This window comes from Mauremys reevesii, linkage group 14 (genome assembly GCF_016161935.1).
Source record: "Mauremys reevesii isolate NIE-2019 linkage group 14, ASM1616193v1, whole genome shotgun sequence".
NCBI classification, from domain to species: domain Eukaryota; kingdom Metazoa; phylum Chordata; order Testudines; family Geoemydidae; genus Mauremys; species Mauremys reevesii.
Window position 1 is genome coordinate 41682075 of NC_052636.1, and position 23229 is coordinate 41705303.

The following is a 23229-nucleotide window of genomic DNA, read 5'->3' on the forward strand; positions in this document are numbered from 1 at the left end:
TGAGTTCAATCCTTGAGGAGGCCACTTAGGGATCTGGGGCAAAAATTGGTCCTGCTAGTGAAGGCAGGGGGCTGGACTCAATGACCTTTCAAGGTCCCTTCCAGTTCTAGGAGATTGGTATATCTCCAATTATTACCTAACCTGATATATCAATTTTGGAATGTATCTGACTGCTTTCCCATTTAACGTCTTTCTTTCTTTCGTTTAAACCTTTAGTTTAGATGCTAAAGGATTGGCTGGAAGGATGGAATTTCGGGTAATATCCAAACTTATACTGACCTGGTGATGTGGCTGACCCTTTGGGGTCAGAGGAACACTTTGTTTATGTGAGCAGAGTTTTTAAATAACCTCTCACTGTACTGGACTTAGTTGCTGATTAGGAGCCAGAGAACTGGGATGGAATAAAGGGGGCCGTGTGATTTCTTTTTTCAGCTTCTCGATAACCAGTGTGGGGGATCAGAAGCACAGCTGGTGACTGGTCGGTGAGTTTAACTTCAGTGTTAACCAGCAGTTTTGGGAGCATCTGCTCTCCCTTTTTCAGCCTGCCCTAACTTTGGCATTTTCAGTGAGAACTGCCCCTGGCCCACCAGGTCACACTAAGCACTGAAGTTAAATTAATAGAATGTTTTTTTATGACCAAGTCTTATGAAATCAACTGAATTCCTTTGTTTTCTTTCATCTGAGCAGGGTTTCTAGTTTTCCAGCATGATGTGATCTCCCAGCTGGAACAAGGGGAAGAGCCATGCGTCCCAGACCTCCAGGGTTCAGAGGAAAGAGAGATCCTGAGATCTCCCTGCACAGGTGAGGAAACATTAAACCACCTCAGAATCTGTAAGTGCCTGAAGGAAACATCTGGGATGCCCAACAAAGCCCTTGGGAGGTCTCTCAGTTCATTATTGTCCCTAGCAGGGGTTATATCCTCAGGGTAAATATAGTTCTTCTTCGAGTGCTTGCTCATATCCATTCCAGTAAGTGTGCACGCGCTGCGTGCACGCTCGTCGGAAGATTTTTAGCCTAGCAACACTCGGTGGGTCGGCTGGGCGCCCCCTGGAGTGGCGCCGCTATAGCACCGGATATATACCCCTGCCGACCCATCCGCCCCTCAGTTCCTTCTTACCGCCCGTGACGGTCGTTGGAACTGTGGAGAGTGGCTTTGCTGACCTCCACATCCCTAGCTTCTCGGAGTTATTTACCCTTTATCGTGTATATAGTTCAAGCTCTTGTAGTTATAGTTAGTTTTAGTACGTTATTTCATAGTTAGTGTATATAGTTAAGCGGGGGATTGGGGGAGTAGCCCCCTTTCCTCCGACCCGGTGCTGGCTCATGCCCAAGGCGCCGGGATTTAAACCCTGCTCGGCGTGCTAGAAGCTGATGCCGGTGGGGGATCCTCATGACTCCTGCCTAAAGTGTTTAGGAGAATCCCACTTGACAGACAAGTGCCGAATTTGCAAGTCGTTCAAGCCAAGAAGGAGCAGGACTTCTGACTAAAGCAGCTCCTTATGGAATCGGCCTTTAGTCCCACGGTGCCGGCACCGACCGCCCAACAGACCGCATCGGTGAGGAGCGCACCTTCAGCACCGGATCGCTCTGGTACCAAGAAGGACTCCTGGCACTGACATCTGCCGGCACCGGCTCTCCGGCACCGCTCCCTTTCCTCGATGGGGAAACGATGTACTGCTCCGACCCCATCCTCGCAAAAGGAGCAAGCATCAAAGTCCGTCCGTCAGACCCCAGTAACGGCTGCGGCACTGTCAACACAGGCACCGCAGTTGGCAGCTGCTCCTAGCGCGGCACCGTTGATTCTGGTACCGCAAGGGCTGTTGAGTCCGGTGCCACATAGCTCCCCGGCTGACGCTGTGATCGAGCTCGCTCTCCCTTCTACGCCGGAGACATTCTCAATGGCAAGAGAGCTCATCATGCTGATGGAGTCGATGCAGCCTCAACCCCCGGCACCGCCGGTGTGGGTTATCCAATCCATCGGCAAGCCGGCCCTCATAAGGCCTCCTTCTGTTGGTCCACCGGAGAGACGTCTTTCCAGGTCTCGGTCTCGAGACGTTCCCGCCCCGCCGTTCCCAATCCCGCACCGCCGCAGTCCCGCACCGCTCTCCATCGCGGTACTGGTCGTACTCGCGGAGATGTTCAAGATGTCGATCACCGACAGATACTCCCGGTACCGATCTGGCTCTCGGTACCGATCTCAGTACCGCGTCGCCCCGCAGTCACTCTCGGCACAGGGACTCGAGATCCCGGTCGACCTCCCGGCACTGGCACAGTAGAAGGTCCCGGTTTCGTTCGCAGCACCGACAAAACCGGTACCGCTCACTGGTGCCGCCCCATGACCGCATGTCAGCAACAGCAGTACCTTACCAGGGTCTCTCGGCCCCGCCGTGTCCTTCGAGACACACATCAATATCATCTCGGGCTGGGAGTGCTTCTTACCGCCAGGACCGGGCATCTGATATTCCGTGCCACCATCCAGAGGCACAAAGCCAGGAGCAAGGTCCTCATCAATGGGCCTTTTGGACTCCGTGGGCATAGAGGACCCTGTCATAGACATATTATCGGCGGATGTGCCCCTTCGAGTGGCTCTCCCATTCATCCGCACTATTCAAGCCAATGCAGACACAATTTGGCAATCCCCAGCTTCTATTACACCTACAGCTAGGGGAGTAGAGAGAAAATATATGGTCCCCGCTAAGGGGAAAATATATGGTCCTACACCCACCCACCTCCCTGCCCCCTGGTTGTCCAATCCGTGAACGAACAGGAGCGTCATGGCCAGCAAGCACCGGCTCCTAAGGCGAAGGAGGCTAGGCACATGGACCTCCTAGGCCGTAAGGTCTACTCGGCTGGAGGCCTCCAACTTAGGGTGGCAAACCAGCAGGCCCTCCTAAGTCGTTATAATTTTAATACGTGGGTGTCTGTGGGGAAGTTTGCACAACTCCTTCCCCAGGAGTCCCACGCAGAGTTTACGGCCCTACTAGAGGAGGGTAAAAAAGTGGCGAGAACTTCCTCCAGGCCTCTCTGGATGCAGCGGACTCAGCAGCCAGAACGCTTGCGTCCGGGGTAACGATGAGACGCATCTCCTGGCTACAAGCTTCAGGCCTTCCCCCAGAATTGCAGCAGACAATTCAGGATTTACCTTTTGAGGGCCAGGGCCTTTTCTCGGATCGGCGCAGAGCCTCAAGGACAATCGAGTCATAATGCGCTCGTTGGGTATGCACACGCCGGTGACCCAACATAGGTCCTTCTGGCCCCAACCATACCGCCCTTATAACCAGCCTAGACCGCGCCAGAATACGACCAGACGGCGCGGCAGGGGCAATCAGTGGAGACAGTCTGGCCTTCAGGGAAACCAAAGTCAAGCGCCCTAAACCACCTACGGGCCAAAACAAAACTTTTGATGGGATGTTTGAGGACGGCCCACCAGGGTCCCTGCCGGATCCTTCTCCCTCCTTCTTCACCCGCCTCTCCCATGTCCTCCCTGCATGGTCCCAGCTCACCTCCGACCGTTGGGTCCTTTGCACGGTGGAAACAGGATACCACCTCCAATTTGTTTCTCCACCCCATCCCACCCTCCCCACCCGTCCGTCTTCAGGGACCCCTCTCACGAGCAATTCCTCTTACAAGAGGTTCAGGCGCTCCTAACGCTGGGAGCCATAGAAGAGGTGCCAGAGGACATGAGGGGCAAGGGGTTCTGTTCCCGCTACTTTTTAATCCCCAAGGCAAAGGGGGGTCTACGACCGATCCTCGACCTGCGAGAACTCAACAAATTCATGATAAAGCTCAAGTTCCGCATGGTATCCTTGGGGACCATCATCCCATCCCTGGATCCGGGAGACTGGTATGCCGCCCTCGATATGAAGGACGTGTATTTCCATATTGCCATTTACCCGCCGCACAGACGGTTTCTCCGTTTCGTGGTCAACCAACAGCACTTCCGGTTCACGGTGCTTCCCTTCGGTCTTTCTACGGCCCCGAGAGTCTTCACCAAATGTATGGCCGTTGTAGCTGCCTCCCTCCGCCGTCGTCGAATACACGTCTACCCGTACCTCGACGATTGGCTCATTCGAGGGACTTCCCAGGTGCAAGTATCACAGCACCTGTGTGTCGTCAAAGACCTCTTTGGGAGGCTCGGCCTCATGATCAATGTAGAAAAGTCTACCCTGACTCCAACGCAGAGAATAGACTTTATTGGAGCAGTTCTGGACTCCAATCTGGCCAGGGCCTGCCTTCCTCTGCCACGTTTTCAGTCAATGTCTTCGATCATTCGAAGTTTTCAATCCTTCCCGACAACGTCGGTGCGCACCTGCCTCGGTCTATTAGGTCACATGGCGTCCTGCACCTTTGTGACCAAGTACGTGAGACTGCGACTTCGGTGCTTCCAAACCTGGCTTGCTTCTCTATACCGTCCACACAGAGACAATATAGATTCGGTGATCACTATCCCCAGGACGGTTCTCGACTCCTCACTTGGTGGCTGGACCTCACTGTAGTTTGCGCAGGGATGCCGTTCCACCCTCCTCAACCCTCGGTGGCACTAACCACAGACCCATCATCTCTGGGTTGGGGTGCCCACCTCGGGAACCTTCACACTCAAGGCCTCTGGTTGCCCCAGGAGCTGACCCTGCATATCAATGTGCAGGAGCTGAGGGCAGTCCGTCTAGCATGCCAGGTGTTTCGGGTCCATCTCCAAGGCCACTGTGTATCTGTGTTCACAGACAACACGACGACCATGTATTACATAAACAAGCAGGGCGGGGCGTGCTACTCCCTACTTCGCCAAGAAGCCACTCACCTGTGGAACTTTTGCATAGCCCACTCAATCGATTTGGTAGCGTCTTTTCTCCCAGGAGTCCAGAACACTCTGGCAGATCGCCTCAGCAGATCCTTCCTGTCTCACGAATGGTCGATCCGTCCTGACATCATCCATTCCGTTTTCCGGAGGTGGGGCTTTACCCGCATAGACCTCTTTGCCTCCCGAGAGAACAGGAAATGCCAGGTGTTCTGCTCCTACCAAGGACGCTCCCCAGGCTCCCTCTCAGACGCATTCCTCCTCCCGTGGACAAGGCACCTATTTTATGCCTTTCCTCCATTTCCCCTTGTTCACAGAGTCCTTCTCAAGCTCCGCAGGGACAGAGCCAACCTGATCCTCATTGCTCCAGCATGGCCGAGGCAGCACTGGTACACTCTGTTGTTCGACCTCTCAGTGGCGGATCCGATTCCCCTGCCACTGTGGCCGGACCTCATAACACAGGACTTCGGCAGGCTTCACCACCCAGACCTGCAGTCCCTTCATCTCACTGCATGGCTCCTGCGTGGTGGAACCAATCCGAGCTCTGCTGCTCTGCTTCGGTACAACAGGTCCTCTTGGGAAGTAGGAAGTCTTCCACCAGGACGACTTATCTCGCCAAGTCGAAGCGTTTCTCGCACTGGTGCGATCAGAGTAACTTGGTCCCAGGACAGGTTTCCATCCCTACTATCCTGGATTGTCTCTGGTCTCTCAAAGAGCAGGGCCTGGCGGTCTCTTCTATAAAGGTTAATCTGGCAGCTATTTCCGCCTTCCACCCAGGTGAAAGTGACTGTTCAATTTTCTCTCACCCCATGGTTTCCAGGTTCCTTAAGGGACTGGAACGGTTGTACCCCCAAGTCCATCACCCAGCCCCCACCTGTGATCTAAACCTGGTGTTGACCAAGCTTATGGGGGCCCCCTTCAAGCCTATGGCCACATGTTCCCTGCTCTACCTTTCCTGGAAGAAAGGTCGCTATCACCTCGGCGTTATCACCTCAGCGAGGCGAGTCTCGGAGCTTCGTGCCTTGACGGCTGATCCCCCTTATACGTCTTCCATAAGGACAAGGTACACCTGCGGCCACACCCCTCTTTCCTCCCTAAGGTGGTGTCTGCTTTTCATGTCAATCAAGACATTTTCCTCCCAGTTTTTTCCCCAAAGCCGCACTCATCGCGCAGGGAATAACAACTACATACTTTGGATGTCCGTAGGGCTCTCGCCTTTTATATAGAGAGAACAAAACCCTTCCGGCGTTCACCTCAGCTCTTTGTAGCAGTGGCAGACCGCATGAAGGGCATGCTGGTCTCTTCCCAACGGATCTCAACTTGGGTAACATCCTGCATCAGAACGTGCTACAAACTGGCTCACGTTCCCGCTAGCCATCTCACTGCCCATTCTACGTGGGCGCAGGCCTCTTCTGCCGCATTCCTGGCTCATGTTCCCATCCAGGAAATATGTAGGGCGGCTACCTGGTCATCGATTCACACCTTTGCCTCACACTACGCATTGGTCCAACAATCCAGAGACGATGCAGCCTTTGGCTCAGCAGTTTTGCATTCTGCAACGTCTCACTCCGACCCCACTGCCTAGGTAAGGCTTGGGAATCACCTAACTGGAATGGATATGAGCAATCACTCGAAGAAGAAAAGACGGTTACTCACCGTTGTAAATGTTGTTCTTCAAAATGTGTTGCTCATATTCATTCCAAACCCGTCCTCCTTCCTCACTGTCGGAGTAGTCGGCAAGAAGGAACTGAGGAGCGGATGGGTCGGCAGGGGTATATATCCGGCGCTATAGCGGCGCCACTCCAGGAGGCGCCCAGCCGACCCACCGAGTGTTGCTAGGGTAAAAATCTTCCGACTAGCATGCACGCAGTGCGCGCACACCTAACTGGAATGGATATGATCAACACATCTCGAAGAACAACAGTTACAATGGTGAGTAACCGTCCTTTTTTGGGAGCAGGAAGAACTGGACTCGCAGACGCAGGGAGCTCTACTGGAGTGAAGACTAATGGACAGGCACAGGGAAAGGAAACCAAAGCATTTTCTACAGCAGCCTGGCTCAAGGGCATTGGCCAGTGTGGACTGTATTGTCTTCTTCGCTTCCCTGTGCTAATCTAAGGACTTTCCAATGCTGTGTTTCAGTTGACTAATAAACCCTGCTATGTTTTAAAGTCTGCCCAGTGTCACAGCAAAAACTTGCTCTGTGCATTGACTGAGGAACCGTCACTGAACAGGAGTGTCGTTCAGCTGGACCTGCTGGCAGAGCTCACAGGTTGAAGTAGGAGTGTTGAAGCCAGAGGCTCAGTCTCAGGTGTTGAAGCTACATGGCCTGTCCTTGTGGAAGAGTGGGACCCCTTGGGGGTCTAGTGCACTCAAGGGGCACTTCCCAAGGACGGTTTAAAAGCCAGGGCATTGCAGAGATCCTATGGATCCATGACAGTGCCAGAGGTTCAGCCTTATGGGGAAAAGATATCAGACAAGAAAAGGATCTAAATGCGTGTTTACCATCGCTCCCTCTCAGTCCTCATGGGAATCCCTGATCAGTTCCAGTGTGTATTAAAACCGTCCTCTAAGGCTCACCTCTTGGTTATCAGGCCATGTCAGTTTTGTTACAGGGTTTTCCCTTCACCCTTCCACTTCCCTGGGTCTTGTCACACAGACAGGAAGCAGCAACTGACCAGAAGTCCGAAGCGCAGACAATGCCATGTTTATTGGGGTTAGTTTCCAAGCAACCATATTCCGAAGCCCTTCACACCAGTCGGGCTTATCTCTTAGTCTGTTTCCCAGTGCTCTGTTCCCAGCTTTGATGCTGCAAAGCGTTTACCCCGTGTCCCCCTTACCTGCTCTGACACCGCAGAGCATTTTCCCCATGTCCCCATTATCCGCTCTGACACCGCAGAGCGTTTACCCCGTGTCCCCCTTACCCGCTCTGACACCGCAGAGCATTTACCCTGTGTCCCCCTTACCCGCTCTGACACTGCAGAGCCTTGCCTGTGTCCCTGTTCCCTGTTCCTGTTCCCCCTCCTGTTTGACTCAGTTTATATAGTAATATGCACAGCTACACCTTTGCTTAACCAATCATTGTACTGAAATGTAACTAATCAGTCCTAACACACTGAAACATAATTCTCTAACCAATTGTATCCCACTATCCTCATTAACTTACATCTAGCAAAATTAATTATACAGCAGATAGAAACAATTAGAGAATCAGACTGATTAACAATGTAAAAGTGGTGGCCATAAAGATAGAACAATACAGAAATGAGGGTTTCACAACCACAAGCATTGAGAAGTGATTTCTTGCCAGACAGGCTGCTGTCAAACTAAGTTTTCTTTAACCATCTTAAGATCTGTTTCTTTATCTGGTGGTGATGGGCACTATCAGGACAGGATCATCTTCCTAACAGCCCAATAGCACCTTATTTCAGTGTGACTGGTTTGGGATGTGAGGATGTGACCTTCGCTTCCCAGCTTATGGCTGCCCCTGCTGCTTAGCCAAAGGCCTTAGCCTAAGAACAAGGCCTCAGACGGTCACAGTAAGAGAAGGCCCTTACAAATACAGACAGTGATTTTGATTCTTTGTTTTCATACTCCTTTAAGTAGCTAAGTGATAAAAATACCCCTAAGTTCTTAAACTATAGATTACAGGCAGGCCTGAATATCTCTATTCTATCAGTGGGTTCTGTCCCTTCCCCCATTCTGTGTCTGTCTTGTCTATTCAGATTGTAAATTCTTCAGGGCATGGCCCAGCTACTGTTCTCTGTTTGTACTGTGCCTAGCACAATGGGGACCCACTGTTAGTTGGTCCTTAGGCACTAAGGTAATGCATATGATTTATAATCATAATAACTCTCCTGCCACTTTGAGCCAAGGAAGCTGGCCTTGGGATGTTACTGCTTAAAAATGAGCCGGGGGTAAAACTATGGACTATTCTTTGTGCCAAGTATCCCACAAATTACACTGACCTCCCTCATTTTCTTTACCTGCAGTAGGGTTTCCAAATTCCAAACCTGATGTGATCTCGCAGCTGGAACGAGGGGAAGAGCTGTGGGTCCCAGACGTCCAGGGCTCTGAGAAAGAAGTGCTTCCAAGAGCTGCCTGCACAGGTGAGGACTTGGTTAAACCAACTCAAAAACTGTGTGGGAATGCAGGAAACATTCGGGATGCCCTACAAAGATCCTGTGAGCTCTCCAAGTTCAGGATTGTTCCCTGCAGATGTGGAATCACTATGGCAGATGTCACTCATGGCTTCCCTCCTATTCTGACTGACAACTGGCAGCAGGTCCCTCCCCAGTCTCACTTTCCCCCGAGTGTTCTCATGAGATGCAGACCAAAACTGATCCCTTCCTCTCTCTTCTGTGGAAGGGTTTGGGGAAAATCAGCACCTGATAGGTTTGATCTCTCCCACACTTTATTTTGGATTGTTCATCCCTTTTACCATTCCTCTCTCTGAGATTTTCTTTCTTTCCAGCAAAGGGAGTGACCTGTGTCTGGATTCTCTCTGTCTCCCATCAGGTGATGGGATGGTGAGTCAGAATGAGGAGGAGAAACCCCATCAGGAAGATGCTGAGCAAGGAGAACCACATGGAACTTTATCAGGAAGATCCAAAGGGAATGTTTCTGGGAGTTGTCCACTCGCAGAAAAAACAAAAGCCTGTGAGACTCAGCAGAGGCCAGAGGAAAACTTTAGTAGCCACTCAGACCTTATAACAAGTGACAGAATTAACTTGGAAGAGACACGCTACATGTGCCATGAGTGCGGGAAAAGCTTCAATCAGCGCTCACACCTTATCAGACATCAGAGAATCCACACAGGGGAGACGCCCTACACATGCTCTGAGTGCGGGAAAAGCTTCAATCAGAGCTCTGTCCTGAGTACACACAGGAGAATCCACACAGCGGAGAAGCCCTACACGTGCTCTGAGTGCAGGAAAAGCTTCAGTCAGAACTCGGACCTTATCAGACATGAGAGAATCCACACAGGGGAGACGCCCTACACGTGCTCTGAGTGCAGGAAAAGCTTCAATCAGCGCTCAAACCTTATCAGACATGAGAGAATCCACACAGGGGAGACGCCCTACATGTGCTCTGAGTGTGGGAAAAGCTTCAATCGGCGCTCAAACTTTATTAGACATCAGAGAATCCACACAAGGGAGATGCCCTACACATGCTCTGAGTGTGGGAAAAGCTTCAATCAGAGCTCTGTCCTGAGCACACACAGGAGAATCCACACAGGGGAGACGCCCTACACGTGCTCTGAGTGCAGGAAAAGCTTCAATCAGAACTCAGACCTTATCAGACATCAGAAAATCCACATGAGAGAGAACTGTAATAAATCCCTTGACTAGGGCTGGGCAAAATTTAAAAAAAAAAATCACATTTCCTAATTCCCACATAGTGATTTTTGCACCATCTTCACCGTGGTCTCTCAGCTCCACCAGATGAGTTACCTGCTTCTGCCTTTTGCAGCTCACCCTTCTTTGGGGTCAGTGTGATCTTTTCTATCAACTCCTTTCCTTTTGAGCCAGGAATGTTCATCAGCTCCTGGAGGTTTGATCCCAACAAGGTACAGTGAGGCAAAAAGTATCTGTGCCTTACATCCACTAGGGCTGTACATGGCGTCGTCTGCTCAAGTTAGTGATCTTGATGTAAAAAGACAATTATAGTTGTAGAACAGATGCCCAGGTGCAGTGGTTGGCATTAGCTTTCCCCTTCAACTGACCTAAATTCCATCACTTTTCCTAGTCTAAACAAACCCTGAGCATCACGGTTATACTGTTCCCCCATTTCAAAGCCATTGTTAGTCATCGAGTTCCCTTTTTGGAAATAAATTGTTTCATTCCCAGTTGCTCTGATGTTGCTTCAACTTGTGTTGGAGAGCAGATATTTTACTATCATTTTTCTCACTTAAAATATATTGAACTATAAGAAAGAGCAGGAACAGGGCAGGGATAGGAAAAATTGTCATTTCACCCTCTGTAAAAACGGTAAATCAGAGGGATTCCCAACGAGAGGCGTACAGCTTTCTGCACCGGGGCTACAGTGCCATGGTACCAGTGTAGGCACCCTAGTCGATTACAGTGCTGTGATTGGCCTCCGGGAGGTGTCCCACAATCCCTGTTCTCGCCTCTCTGGTCTTTGGTTTGAACTCTACTGCACTCCCTCAGGTGACCAACTATGAACCCCACCCCTTAAATTCCTTGGGAATTTTGAAAGTCCCACTTCTACAGAGACTAATTATGGTTATAGACCCATCCTGAAATTAGAGCAGGATATTGTAAAGCTTTATCGCATAGTACAGTAACACAATTCAAACCTGTCGGCACAGAGGAGAAAGCACTCCTTCAGTTCACATTTATTGCTACTGATCTCCCTGACAAACTTCCTTTTCTCGGTGCTGCTCCAGGTGTTTTCCCTCTGTTCCCTTCCAGCTGTGGTGATGGGACTGCAGCAGCTCCCCAGGGCCAGCTTTGCTCTTTCACTTACATCCTTCACTTGTTTGGACAGAGCTGTGTCTGCCCCCAGTTTAATTCACATCTGAGAGCTCAGGTACCAACAGATCGTTACAAAGGCTAAATTCCCATCACCACCAGTGGGAGGTTATCCTGGGCTGCCAGGGCTGCAGGATTTAGCCCATGGTCAGTCAAGGTGCTACAGCAGCTGCACTCTTACATTGTGAGTCCTGCAGCTTAATACCAAACTGCTCTGCCATAGTCTGCAGGGGGCCTGACTTGCTGAGAATCTGGCAGAAGAGAGACCCTGGAGTAGAGAAGGAAAATGTCCTCAGCAGTCACAGCCGGCAGGAGCAGGGAAGGTTCGGTTTATTTTTAAACTCCTCTCCCTGCTCAAGCCTTTAATCATTCCTGTGGCTCTTCTCTGAACCCTCTGCAATTTACCAGGGAAAACAACCAACCAACCAAACCAGGCTGTTCTGCGCAATGTAACAGTCTATTGCCTTTCAAGGCTGACTATAAATCAGCTCGTTCTATTCACCCAAGAGTTCCACTTTAAGGGCTTTTTGTTTTCTAATTCCAATCAAACCCTGTGCAACAGCATCACTGTTAACTCACCACTTGGTCACTTCACATTCACAGGGTCACAAAGTGGGCGGGTCTAAGTCTTTCCTCCCACACCAACATGAAAAAAATCAGTGACAGAAAATGCCCTAAAGCGCCTCTGCTGCCTTGAACAACAGCCTGGGGAAATACACGAGGGGAAGTGCTTTCCTCTCTCCTCCTGACACCGGGTAACATTTCTGTCTGTCCTTGAGATCCTGCCACAGGGACAAGGCTTGAGGATCAAATGACATGTTAAGGCTGCATTGGTTTGCACATTCCTTTACTCCTTCAATAGTGATAAGGGTGAGTGAACGTGAAATAATCCAGCTCTGTCTTTCACACCGGAGGCAATTTTCAGGCTCACAATAAAAAAACCCAACTTTCTAACCTGAGCAAGTTGAATCGAGTCGTTGCGAGATGATAAATCCAGAGCCCCAGGCTGACTTTCTTTCATCACATGTTTTTAGAGTAGATCACATTGACTGGGTGGGGCTCCTGCTGGGAAGTGTCTGTCCAGTGGCAGCACCCAGTGCACATTCCCCACTTACAAACTCATCTTCAGTTTATCGGCCACTGAACCTAGCGAGGGGGGAGGGTCCCAGTGGTCAGGCTCCAGCCCCTGGATCCCGAGGCTGGCAAGCCCGAGTCAGCCGGCCTGGGCCAGCTGTGGGGTTTAATTGCACTGCAGACATACACGGGTGTCACAATCCCAGCTTTCTCCTCAGGGAATCAAGCCCTCGTCCCCCCCGTGACAGGCAGGGAGAGTCACCACTGTACTCGTGAGGTCGGAACTGACACTGCCCCTGCACAGGGACCCAGGGGAGCGGCTCGGGCAGCTCCTTGGCCAGCTGTGGCTGGCAGGAGACCCAGCGAGGCAGGAGCTGCTCTGGGTTCTGTGCAGGGGAGAGTAACTGGGAGAAGGGGGGAGTTTGTCTCTGATTTACAGGGAGCTTTGCCAGAGTGGAGCCTGTAGGTCACATGCTGGGGGGCTGTGACGGGCACACAGGCTCCGTGCTCTGGAACAGCTCGGAGTCAAACCCAGGCAGGAGCCTCCTCAGTGTGACACCCCCAGGGGACGCCCTCACTGGGGGAAGCCTCCTTGGCTTCAGCCCCTCCTGGGACTGACCTTGGACCTTTCAGCCCCCCTGTTCCACACCAGGAGCTTCCTGCAGTGATTCCACCTGAATCGGACACCTCGGAAAGCCTCACCCCCCCCCGAAGGGGAGTCCTGCACCCCAACTTCCACAGTCCCCAGTGACTCTCCGCCAGCGCTGTACAACAGAAGGTTCGTTAGGGGTCTGGGATCCAGCCTGGGAAAGTTCTGTGTTCGCACAGGAAGCAGGAAGATTCAGCAACGTCCATCTTGGGGAGACCCCGAACTCAGAGCCTGGGCTCTCCCCTCGAGTCCCCAACCCAGCAGACTCCTTGCTCCCAAGAGCCCGACTCAGCCAGGCCCTTTGCCCCTCGTCTGTCCTTTGTCCTGTTTCCCTGGCAACCTGCTCACCTGGCCTCCAGCTCATTCTTTGTTCTCCGACTCCTCCCGGCCAGCTGGCCTCTTGCAGCAGGTGCGCCCCAGCCATCGGTTGCTAGGAGACAGAATTTGTGGCCATTGTCTGGGCCCAGGCAGCCAGACAGCAGCCACACCTGCCCTTTGGGGGTCTCTGCCAAGATTTAACCCTCTTGTCCCACCACCGAGATCCGTGGTCCCAAAACACTTCAGGGTCATGCCCCCACCCCTGTCCATGCTCCCCCCGAGTCGTGGCTGGGAGTGGGGCCGCAGCTAAGGGGGAAAGGACACAGACAGGGGTAAGGGGGCTGAGGCAGGGGCCAGAGCTGGAGCCAAGAGTGGAGCTGGGTGGCTTCTCCCCACCCCCATGGGGCTGGCCTGGGCCCAGCTGCATCCCCCTGAATGTTACTCCATTCCCCTGGCAGGGTGCACCCCAGATTTTGGACCTTTAACCTAGATAATCGTGCAACAAATAGGGGAAACTGAGGTATACACAAGATGCAAACAAAACATCCAGAAAATTCCCACTTCGTCACAGGGGTGTCAGTGGGGTCGGAGCTGGGCAGCAGCACAGGAAAGTGGGGAGGTTAAACTGCAAAACATCCCCCTGTGTTCCCGCAAAAGCCTCTCGTTTATCCCCTAACCCCCTCCCCATGAAAATCTCCACTCCTGCCCTGGCCCACACAGACCCCCTCACTCCAGCGCAGATTTTTAACTTTTCTTACTTGTCCTTTGCCTTCCACAAACATTGTTCCCATCAAAATGATCCAGGGCTTTTACAATGAGAATGAGAAAACAAACTAAATCAAACCCAAAGAAACCGCTATCGACCTCCCCACCACACACACTTTGGGTCTGAATTTTTCTACTGAAATGTTGAGGCAATAAAACTCTCACTGCTCTTGTCCAGAAACAAACCTAAGCCCCCCATGCAGTACCTGGGGCATCTATGTCTGACCCACCAAGACTTCAGCACCTTTGGGGAGATTTCCAGCTGCCCAGTCCTGCTGCTATTCCAGGGGAGCAATTCCTGGCTCCTGTCAGCATTTATCTCAGCCCCGTTCTGGGCATCACAGGTTTCTCCGGGAAAGGGCAGCGAGTGGTTCTAGGGGCCAGTGATCCTCCTCCAAATCGAGCTAGAACCTGAGACTTCTTCCCCTTCCCCAGGCTGTGGGTGGGGAGGCATTTCACAGAGCTCTCGGAGCTATAGCCCGTGGCTAAGGAGAGAGAAAAAGCCTCCCATCCCCCTCTGCTCTGGGGGCTGGGTTTCCTCCTGAAGCCTCTGCCCCCCACCGAGTGCCTATGGCTCATCCCTGACCCTTGCTGCTGCTCCTTGCTATAGACTGTGAAAGGAGCGGAGGCAGCGCAGGAGCCTTCTGGGGACGCAGATCTGAGGCTTTGGGGAGACACATTGTCTGAGACATCAGAGCGCTGCAAACCCTGCAACCACCCCCTCAATCCGGGGCCTGTTCCAGCCCTGAGTCTGGGCTGCCGCGATCCCTCCCCCAGAGCAGGGCGCCTACAGATTACAGCCTGGAAATAGGCGTGTGAGACTAACTCCTGCTTTCCCTGACAAGGCCTCCCCTAGACCAAGTGGCATCCCAGGCAAGATGTGTCTTCAGTGCCCCCCCCCACTCCATATGTTAAACCATTGAATACCTTATTTTTATTGCATTTATAGCTCATTTCATGATTTCGATGCACAATCTGGATGCATGATTTTCTATCATATAAGACAATAAATGTTCATGCTAGGATGTGTAAATCTGTATTTATTCATGCCATATATAAGCAAATGAAAAAATAATTTCTTTTAAGCATATAGAAACTTTTAATTTTCACAGTAATTGAAATGTACTAACATCTAGAAATGGAACTGTCACCAGCACAGGGTGGGCCGGTATTAAATAGTGTTACAGTCGGAGACAGACAGCGTTAGGATGTTAACCCCAGGCCCTTTGTTCAAAGGTCGCTTCTCTCGCCTTTCCCCCATGAACTGAAGCGCAGCATTCAAGAGATCCAGAGACTAGTTGATGACGTTTCCAAGTGCTAAAATAGCAAGCGATGTCCGTCTTGCATTGGCCATTATTGACTGGAGCAATGGTTTATGGAGAATAAACTTCAAGGTGAGAAGCAGTAGTCCAAAAAGGCCCCTGCAGGTGCTGAAGTAGCTCAGTTGGGAGAGCATTAGACTGAAGATCTAAAGGTCCCTGGTTCAATCCCAGGTTTCAGCAGGCTGTTTCATCCCTCTTCCTGCAGCAGTGGGCTCTTTCCTGGAAGCATAGCACTGCCTTTACTCAATGCAAGTCCCTTATTTTGGGCTTCACTGCAGGAAAAGGCAGCATTGGCTTTTGCACTCAGTTGGCCCACCGGACGTTTCCTTCTTCTCTTGCTGCTTCTCAGCAAGGGGAAGAAAAAGAAGCTCCCCTTCAAGCTGGAGTCACAAGGGTGATGTAAGGATGACTTCCTGATCCCTGGCTCCAGTCCTCTGCTCTTCCAGCTGACCGATCAAAGAGCTGCTGCCAGTTTCTCCAGGTTCGCCCATCAGTGTGTGCCAGGGTGAGCATCACCATAGTGCAGGGAATTTGAGGGCAGGGCAGGGCAGGGCACTGTAATGGAGTTTCTGTAGTGTAGTGGTTATCACATTTGCCTAACCTGCATCGAGCCAGCTAGGCAGAACTGACACCAACTTGTCTGGGGTGTTTCCCAGAAGCAGAGCACAAGTTTGAAATACAGGCAGCATAGAACCAATATTCATAATGTCAACTACAAAAATGATACACATCTAGAGAGAGCATCATTATCAGCCAATCAGAACCTCTCCATAGATCCCTTACACAACAACCTTTATACAATATTGGCTGCAAATATAGAACAGTGGTTGCAATGGTGATCTATACAGTTACAGTTTATGTCAATAACGTCACAGGAGGTGACACGGCATCAGAGAGACTGATACTGGAATACTGCCTCCAGTTTTGGTGTCCTCGTTTGAAAAAGATGTTGTGAAATTAGAGTTTGGGACAGGAAAGATCCACCAAATGTTCTGAGGGCTGGAGAAGATTGAAAGGTGACTTCATTGAAGTGTTGAAGTGTCTTAATGGAGAGAAAAGACTGGGTATTAAAGGGCTCTTGAATCGAGCAGAGAAAGGCATAACAAGACCCAGTGGCTGGAAAGTGAAAAGAGACAAATTCATATTATAACTAAGGCACAAATATTCAACAGCGAGGATGATTCACCACAGGAACAAGCTACCAAGGGAAGTGGTGGATTCTCCATCTCTTGATGTCATTTCATGAAGACTAGATGCCTTTCTGCAATGTGTTTGCCCCAAAAGTAGCTATGGTGTCCTACAGGAGGCCTGTGATATGCAGGGGGTCAGATTAGATGCTCTAATGGTCTCTTCTGGCCATAAAGTTGACTCATTTCTGAAAATCTGAGTGTAGCATTGGGAGCAGCGTCCGATGTTTCCCTGTCTAGCCGGCTTGCTGCCTAGAACGAACGCTCCTTGAGTGGGGTGATCCACAGGGAGTAGCTCAAACCTCCAAAGTGCCTGGCCAGGGGCAGGACATTAGCACAGCAAGGGAGGGGTGTGGCAGTGACATCACAAAGGCCTTTTGCAGGACCTCAGCCTATTGGTCCAAGGTGGTGGGGAGGTGGTGACCTCACAGAGAGATGCTGACATCAGCCAGGCAGAACAGGGGTGAAGGGCCAGGGAAACCTCAGAGACCCCTGTGGCTTTGCTGCAGCAAGTCTCCTTCTCCAGGTCTCTCTTTGAGGACTGAGGGAGTATTCGGGTTCACGGACGTGAGCGCCAGGAGGAACCTCTTTCCAGTTTTCTCCTTCCCTTTTAGTGATTTTACTGGAAAACAGCCGTCCCTGTTTAGAAGGTAAGAGCCTCCTGGAGGTTTGAAACCTGTTCAGTCTGATCCATCTGGTGACAGTTGAATTCTAGGGATGGAAAACACGAGCTTAAATAGGCAGAATTTTATTGCACACCTGGGGCTGAAATAGAGCTCGGGCAGTGATCCCCACCATTGACCTGGGCCATCCTTTGGGCTCTCTGGTGAGAACCCTCCGCCTCCCGTCCTCAGTCTCTACCCTGATTGGCTCAGCAGGGGGTTATTGACAGGGAGGAGACTCAGGTCCTTGTTGTTCTCTTTTAAGACCAAGGAAATAAGTCAGAACCAGTTCTGTGTTTGATGAATTTTGCTGCTTCTCTACATTAATGGTCTCTGAGCAGTTCATGATTCTCTAACATTGCAGTTCTCCTCAAATACTTGCTGAATAATTCGTGTCCACTGTTGTTGGTCTGGAGCTCATCTGTGAGCTCTTTATTCAGGTCATTCAGTGTATGAAATTCAAGATCCGATGGTTAGATTGAAAATCAGGGCTTTTGGGTCCTATTCCCAACTCTGCCCCTGACTGGCTGTGTGACCTAAGAGAAGTCAATTCTCCTTTCTCAGCCTGAGCTTCTCTCTCTTTCGAGTAGGGATAATAATGATCCGCTCCTACCTAACTCAACACACTCACTCTTCCCCAGCACACACACTGTCTCTCCCCAGAACACAAACAGTCTCTACCCCGCCACGCACACCGCAGTTGAAAAGCAGCTGGCAATCTAGTAAGATGCCCGTGGAACGGTGGGATAGAGAAACCTGCATCATGTGATGCTGTACCAGTCCGTGAGGCATCGCAAACCCTTCCCAAAACACCATGCAGCCAGTTGCACAGTGGGATAGTTGCCCACAGTGCACTGCTCTCTGTTGCCATCCACGAACTGCTAGCATGGATGTGCTCTGGTGACACAAGGGGCATAGGGAGGACATTCAATAGCTGTTTTAACTAAACACTTTAACTAAAGCAGCAATGCCGGGGGATTGGTGGCTTCTTTGTTTCCTCACCCTGGAGTAAACTCAGCTTTTTATTCCATTCTTGATGCTTCATGGAATAACAACAGACGACCGAAGAAAGACATGGACAGGGTGGGTCTCAGGGGAGGGGCAGAGAGGTTCGAGCGGTGGGCAGAGCAGGCCTCGGAGGTGGGGGCAGTGGGCAGGGCAGGTCTCAGGGGAGAGGCAGAGAGGTGTGGGTGGTGGGCAGGGTGGGTTGCAGGGATGGGTCAGAGTGGTGGCGGCTGGTAGGCAGACCTTGTGGTACGGGGTGGAGAGGCACGAGCAGCAGGCAGGAAGGCCTTGGGCTCGGAGAGGAGCAAGCGAAAGGTGGCTCAGCAGTCCTCAGCCAAAGAGGAAGAGTGGGGGGTGGGAAGTGGCCAAACAGGAGCAAGGGGGGAGCACAGGTGGGGCCTCAGAGAGAGGAGACGGGTGGGGAAGGCAGTGCCATGGTCTGGGCACCAATGGGCCCCCCACTTCTAGGGAGCTTCCAGCGCTCACACCCAGCCTCCCCAAATGCAAGAGCCATGGGCCACCTGTTCTCTTCATCTTCACTAACCAAGCCCCTCGCCAAGCTATGCTGATGGGAGAAGCCCTCCTGTTGGCACAGCGCTATCTGCACCGGGGTTAGGCTGATATAACTGCATTGCTTAGGGAGGTAAATTTTTTACACCCCTGAGTAATGTAGTTACACCGATCTAATTTTGTAGTGTAGACCTGTCCAAAGAACCTTGGGAGTAAAACTTCACCTGCTCCTCTGCTTTACTGAATCCAAACACCAGCAAAGCTTGTCAGGCCCAGATGGGGGTTGGCAGAGAGTCAGGTGTGTGCAGACATGATCCCTTCAGCAGCTGTAGGCACCATGGCTTGGCTGGCTAAAACCACTGTTTTGTATACAGGAGATCCTGGGTTCAAGTTCCAGTGGTACCTTACTGAGTTGCTTTTGGGGCACCTGGTACTGGCTACTGTCAGAAGACAAGATTCAGAGCTAGATGGACCTTCGGTCTAGCCTAGTGTGGTTTTTCTTATGGTTTGAATTACACTCACAGGCACTGATGATAGTTACTGAAAGTTTGGTAGTTTGGAGCTGATAGGTCAGTGGTCCAGTCCCCTCTCAGACGACCCCGTCCCTCTGGGACAGGGGCAGGTCTGAGCTCTCACACCAAATGCTCATTGTGGCTGCCAGAATCTGTGGGCAGCTCGTTTCGTTTATGCCGAGGGTTGAGTCCTGTTTTCTGCACCGAGTATGAGAATGAAAATCCTAAACCACCCTTTGAAATAACAAAAGCAGCAGGACGTGTTTCTGTCCCTGCCCCAGAGCAGACAGACCAATGGAGAAATGCCATGAGTCCAGGGTAATACTCCCCTGCGGTTTTACCATTTCCACTTGCTAAACCCCCTCCCAACCTTCTGGGCTCCTGGAGCAGGGGACTGAGCCTGAGCCGAGACACGGACACTGCAACTTTACAGCCCAAGCCGCATGACCCTGATTAACGTGACACGGGCCAGTCGTGGGTGTTTCATTGCACTGGAGACGTAGCCTAATGTTATGTCTGCACTGTGATTAACACACCCAGGGCACCTGTCACAAAGCCCGGGTCAGCTGACTCAGGGTTATGGGGCTTGGGCTGCAAGACTATAAAATTACAGTGCAGACAGATGGGCTTGAGCCCACCCTCTGAGACCCCACGAGGGGTGAGGGTTTCTGAACCCAGGCTTCAGTGTGAACACAAATATCTGCACCACAGTTTTTAGCCTCTCAGCTTTAGCTTCATGAGCCCACGTCAGATGGTCCAGGCCAGCCACGCTGCCATCTTTATCCCAGGAGAGATGGACTCTAAGGGTACGTCTCCATTGCAGTGTCAGCCCAGGGGTGGCACGCTGTGCTCAAAGCAGCACCCTGGAATCCCCATATTCACCAGACTCATATAATGATGATACGGTTTGCACAAAGTCTGCCTGGTGAGGTGTCATTTCAAAAGTCTTGGTCTGTTGAACATTAATATTGTGTTGGATTGTGTGTGTAGCATTGGCTGGGAAGTTTTGCTCTGTGTGTGTTACTGAGATGAGGTTGGGAAATGCCCACCACCAGCCTTTCAGGTGTGACAAGGGAGGAGCCAGACCGCTGCTGGGATCCACACTGCCAAGGACTATCCCAGGAACTGTATACAATGCAGACTTCTCCGAGATAGCACAGCGACAATGGACACTGCTTGCTCACATCCTAGCAAAGGTACTTCCTAGCCAGTTGGAAGAAACTATGAAAGGGGGGGTAGAGACATTATGAGTTAGCCTCTCTCCCCCACAACTCAACAGCTGGAAACACACCTGGATGACAAAACTGATTCAGAAATCAGAAGAGAATAATAATAGTACATTCAAACCAAAGTCCCCAAACAGACTAGTAGTGGTTTTTCAGCAGAAAATTTTCAGTTTGGGGAATTCTGTTTTCTCAGTCAGACTTTGCCAAGGGAAGCAGAGAGAAAATGGTTGAGTTGCCTCCTTCAGAACAGCTTGGCCTAGGCACTAGCTCTGGTTCACTGTTGTGGCCTTGCTCAGTTTGGGGGTATTTTAATTATTTGGGGAGGTCCCAGGGTGTTTGGGGGAGATTATGAGGCTGTTCCCTTTTGAGATAAAAACTAAGAAATGCAGGACTAGAGAATTGTTTTAGAAATATGGTATTTAGACATTTTATTTGAAGCAAAGGGGGGGGTGGGTGGGGGAGAGATTCTGAGAAGGTTTTTGTTTGCAAGAAGCAACATTGTTTGATCTGTCATTGTACCAAAGGGGGGAGACGGTTGTCTATAAAGGAGGGTGAAGACTAAATGCAGCCGCTGAGGATGGGATTTGAACCCATGTGTGCAGAGCACAATGGATTAGCAGTCTATCACCTTAACCACTCGGCCACCTCATCTGAGCTATCAAGAAGTGGACAGGAGGAGAAATCTAAGGCCAGCAGAGAGAGGGCCACTAAGGAGTTTTTAAATACTAAGCGTAAGCAGGGGCTGAATGAGCTCCCCCCTCACATCTAGTGAGGAGCTGTGGGAAGACTTCAGGAACAGGCCGTGTTTGCACAGACACCCCTGCTCTGCCTAGCTATGCAGCATGATGGGGCCGCTTCCCCAAAATGACCAGTTTGGGATGGTGGTGGGTTGCAAATCACTTTAGCATTGAGTGCAATGAAATGTTATTCTCCTCCCTGTACGAGTGAAGGGCAGCGGAACGTACCTAGGCCGTCCTGACGGAGGGGTGGGTGGGTGAGGAATCGCTTTCATTGGACGGCAGAGCAGTGATTGAGGACATCACCCTAACCCACTGGTCCCCAAACATTTCACACTGCGCCCTCGTATCCATGGCTGTGGCCCCTTGGAAGCCGCGGTCGAGAACCGGGGCTGGGAGTGGGGCCGCTGCTTGCCGGGGAAGGGGTGCAGACAGGGGTAAGGGGGTCGAGGCCGGGCTGGGAGCCAGGGGCCCAGGCTGAGGGTGGGATTGGGGAAGAGCTGGGACAGAGTGGGGCTCCCTCCCTGCCCTCCATGGGGGCTGGCTCAGGCCCTGAGGTGCCCCATCAATCTTCCTCTGTGTCCCCCTAGGAGTCACGCCCCACATTTTGGGGTCCGCTGCCCTAAACTGACCCCTAGTCACTAAGCAGGGGCTAGTGATGCTAAAGCCTAGGGACAGGGAGCTTTGCCAGAGTGGAGCCTGTAGGTCACATGCTGGGGGGCTGTGACGGGCACACAGGCTCCGTGCTCTGGAACAGCTCGGAGTCAAACCCAGGCAGGAGCCTCCTCAGTGTGACCCCCCCAGGGGACGCTCTCACTGGGGGAAGCCTCCTTGACTTCAGCGCCTCCTGGGACTGACCTTGGACCTTTCAGCCCCCCTGTTCCACACCAGGAGCTTCCTGCAGTGAGTCCACCTGAATCGGACACCTCGGAAAGCCTCCCCCCCCCGAAGGGGAGTCCTGCACCCCCAACTTCCACAGTCCCCAGTGACTCTCCGCCAGCGCTGTACAACAGAAGGTTCGTTAGGGGTCTGGAATCCAGCCTGGGAAAGTTCTGTGTTCGCACAGGAAGCAGGAAGTTTCAGCAACGTCCATCTTGGGGAGACCCCGAACTCAGAGCCTGGGCTCTCCCCTCGAGTCCCCAACCAGCAGACTCCTTGCTCCCAACAGCCCGACTCAGCCAGGCCCTTTGCCCCTCGTCTGTCCCTTGTCCTGTTTCCCTGGCAACCTGCTCACCCGGCCTCCAGCTCGTTTTGTTCTCTGACTCCTCCCGGCCAGCTGGCCTCTTGCAGCAGGTGCGCCCCGGCCATCGGTTGCTAGGAGACAGAATTTGTGGCCATTGTCTGGGCCCAGGCAGCCAGACAGCAGCCACACCTGCCCTTTGGGGGGTCTCTGCCAAGATTTAACCCCCTTGTCCCACCACCGAGATCCATGGTCCCAAAACACTTCGGGGTCATGCCCCCCACCCCTGTCCATGCTCCCCCCGAGTCATGGCTGGGAGTGGGGCCGTGTTGCATCGCAGGCGTATATGAACAAAGCTCTTCAGTCAGTTTGATTGGCAGCAAAGTCATTTATTTCTCTCCAGCATACATCTTTATACTCTTGAAGCAGGCAAGCAAGCAGTTGCTAATTGGTTAACAAAATTAACACACCCGCAGCTGTGACTTCATAGAACTAGCCAAGGCCAACTTCTCAAAACAAAGTTCAAAGCCTAATTAACCCATCCTAAAAACCTAAACATCTTAGCTTCCCACACTACCAGCTGCCAAGCTAGCAAAATATTCCCAACAGGGCCGCAGCTAAGGGGGAAGGGACACAGACAGGGGTAAGGGGGCTGAGGCAGGGGCCAGAGCTGGGGCTGGAGCCAAGAGTGGAGCTGGGTGGCTCACCCCCATGGGGGCTGGCCTGGGCCCAGCTGCATCCCCCTGAATGTTACTCCATTCCCCCTGGCAGGGTGCACCCCACATTTTGGACC

General features: G+C 51.8%; 2 non-coding genes and 1 pseudogene across 2 annotated transcripts; 2 read left to right on the forward strand and 1 right to left on the reverse strand.

Moving 5' to 3' along the window:
• LOC120381361 overlaps positions 1-10119 on the forward strand; it is a 31651-nt pseudogene extending 21532 nt beyond the window's left edge.
• A 5405-nt stretch (positions 10120-15524) lies between these two features.
• TRNAF-GAA lies at positions 15525-15597 on the forward strand. The gene has a single exon. It is a non-coding gene; the product is annotated as a tRNA-Phe (tRNA).
• Positions 15598-21088: 5491 nt separating this feature from the next.
• TRNAS-GCU lies at positions 21089-21170 on the reverse strand. The gene has a single exon. It is a non-coding gene; the product is annotated as a tRNA-Ser (tRNA).
• Positions 21171-23229: the final 2059 nt, after the last annotated feature.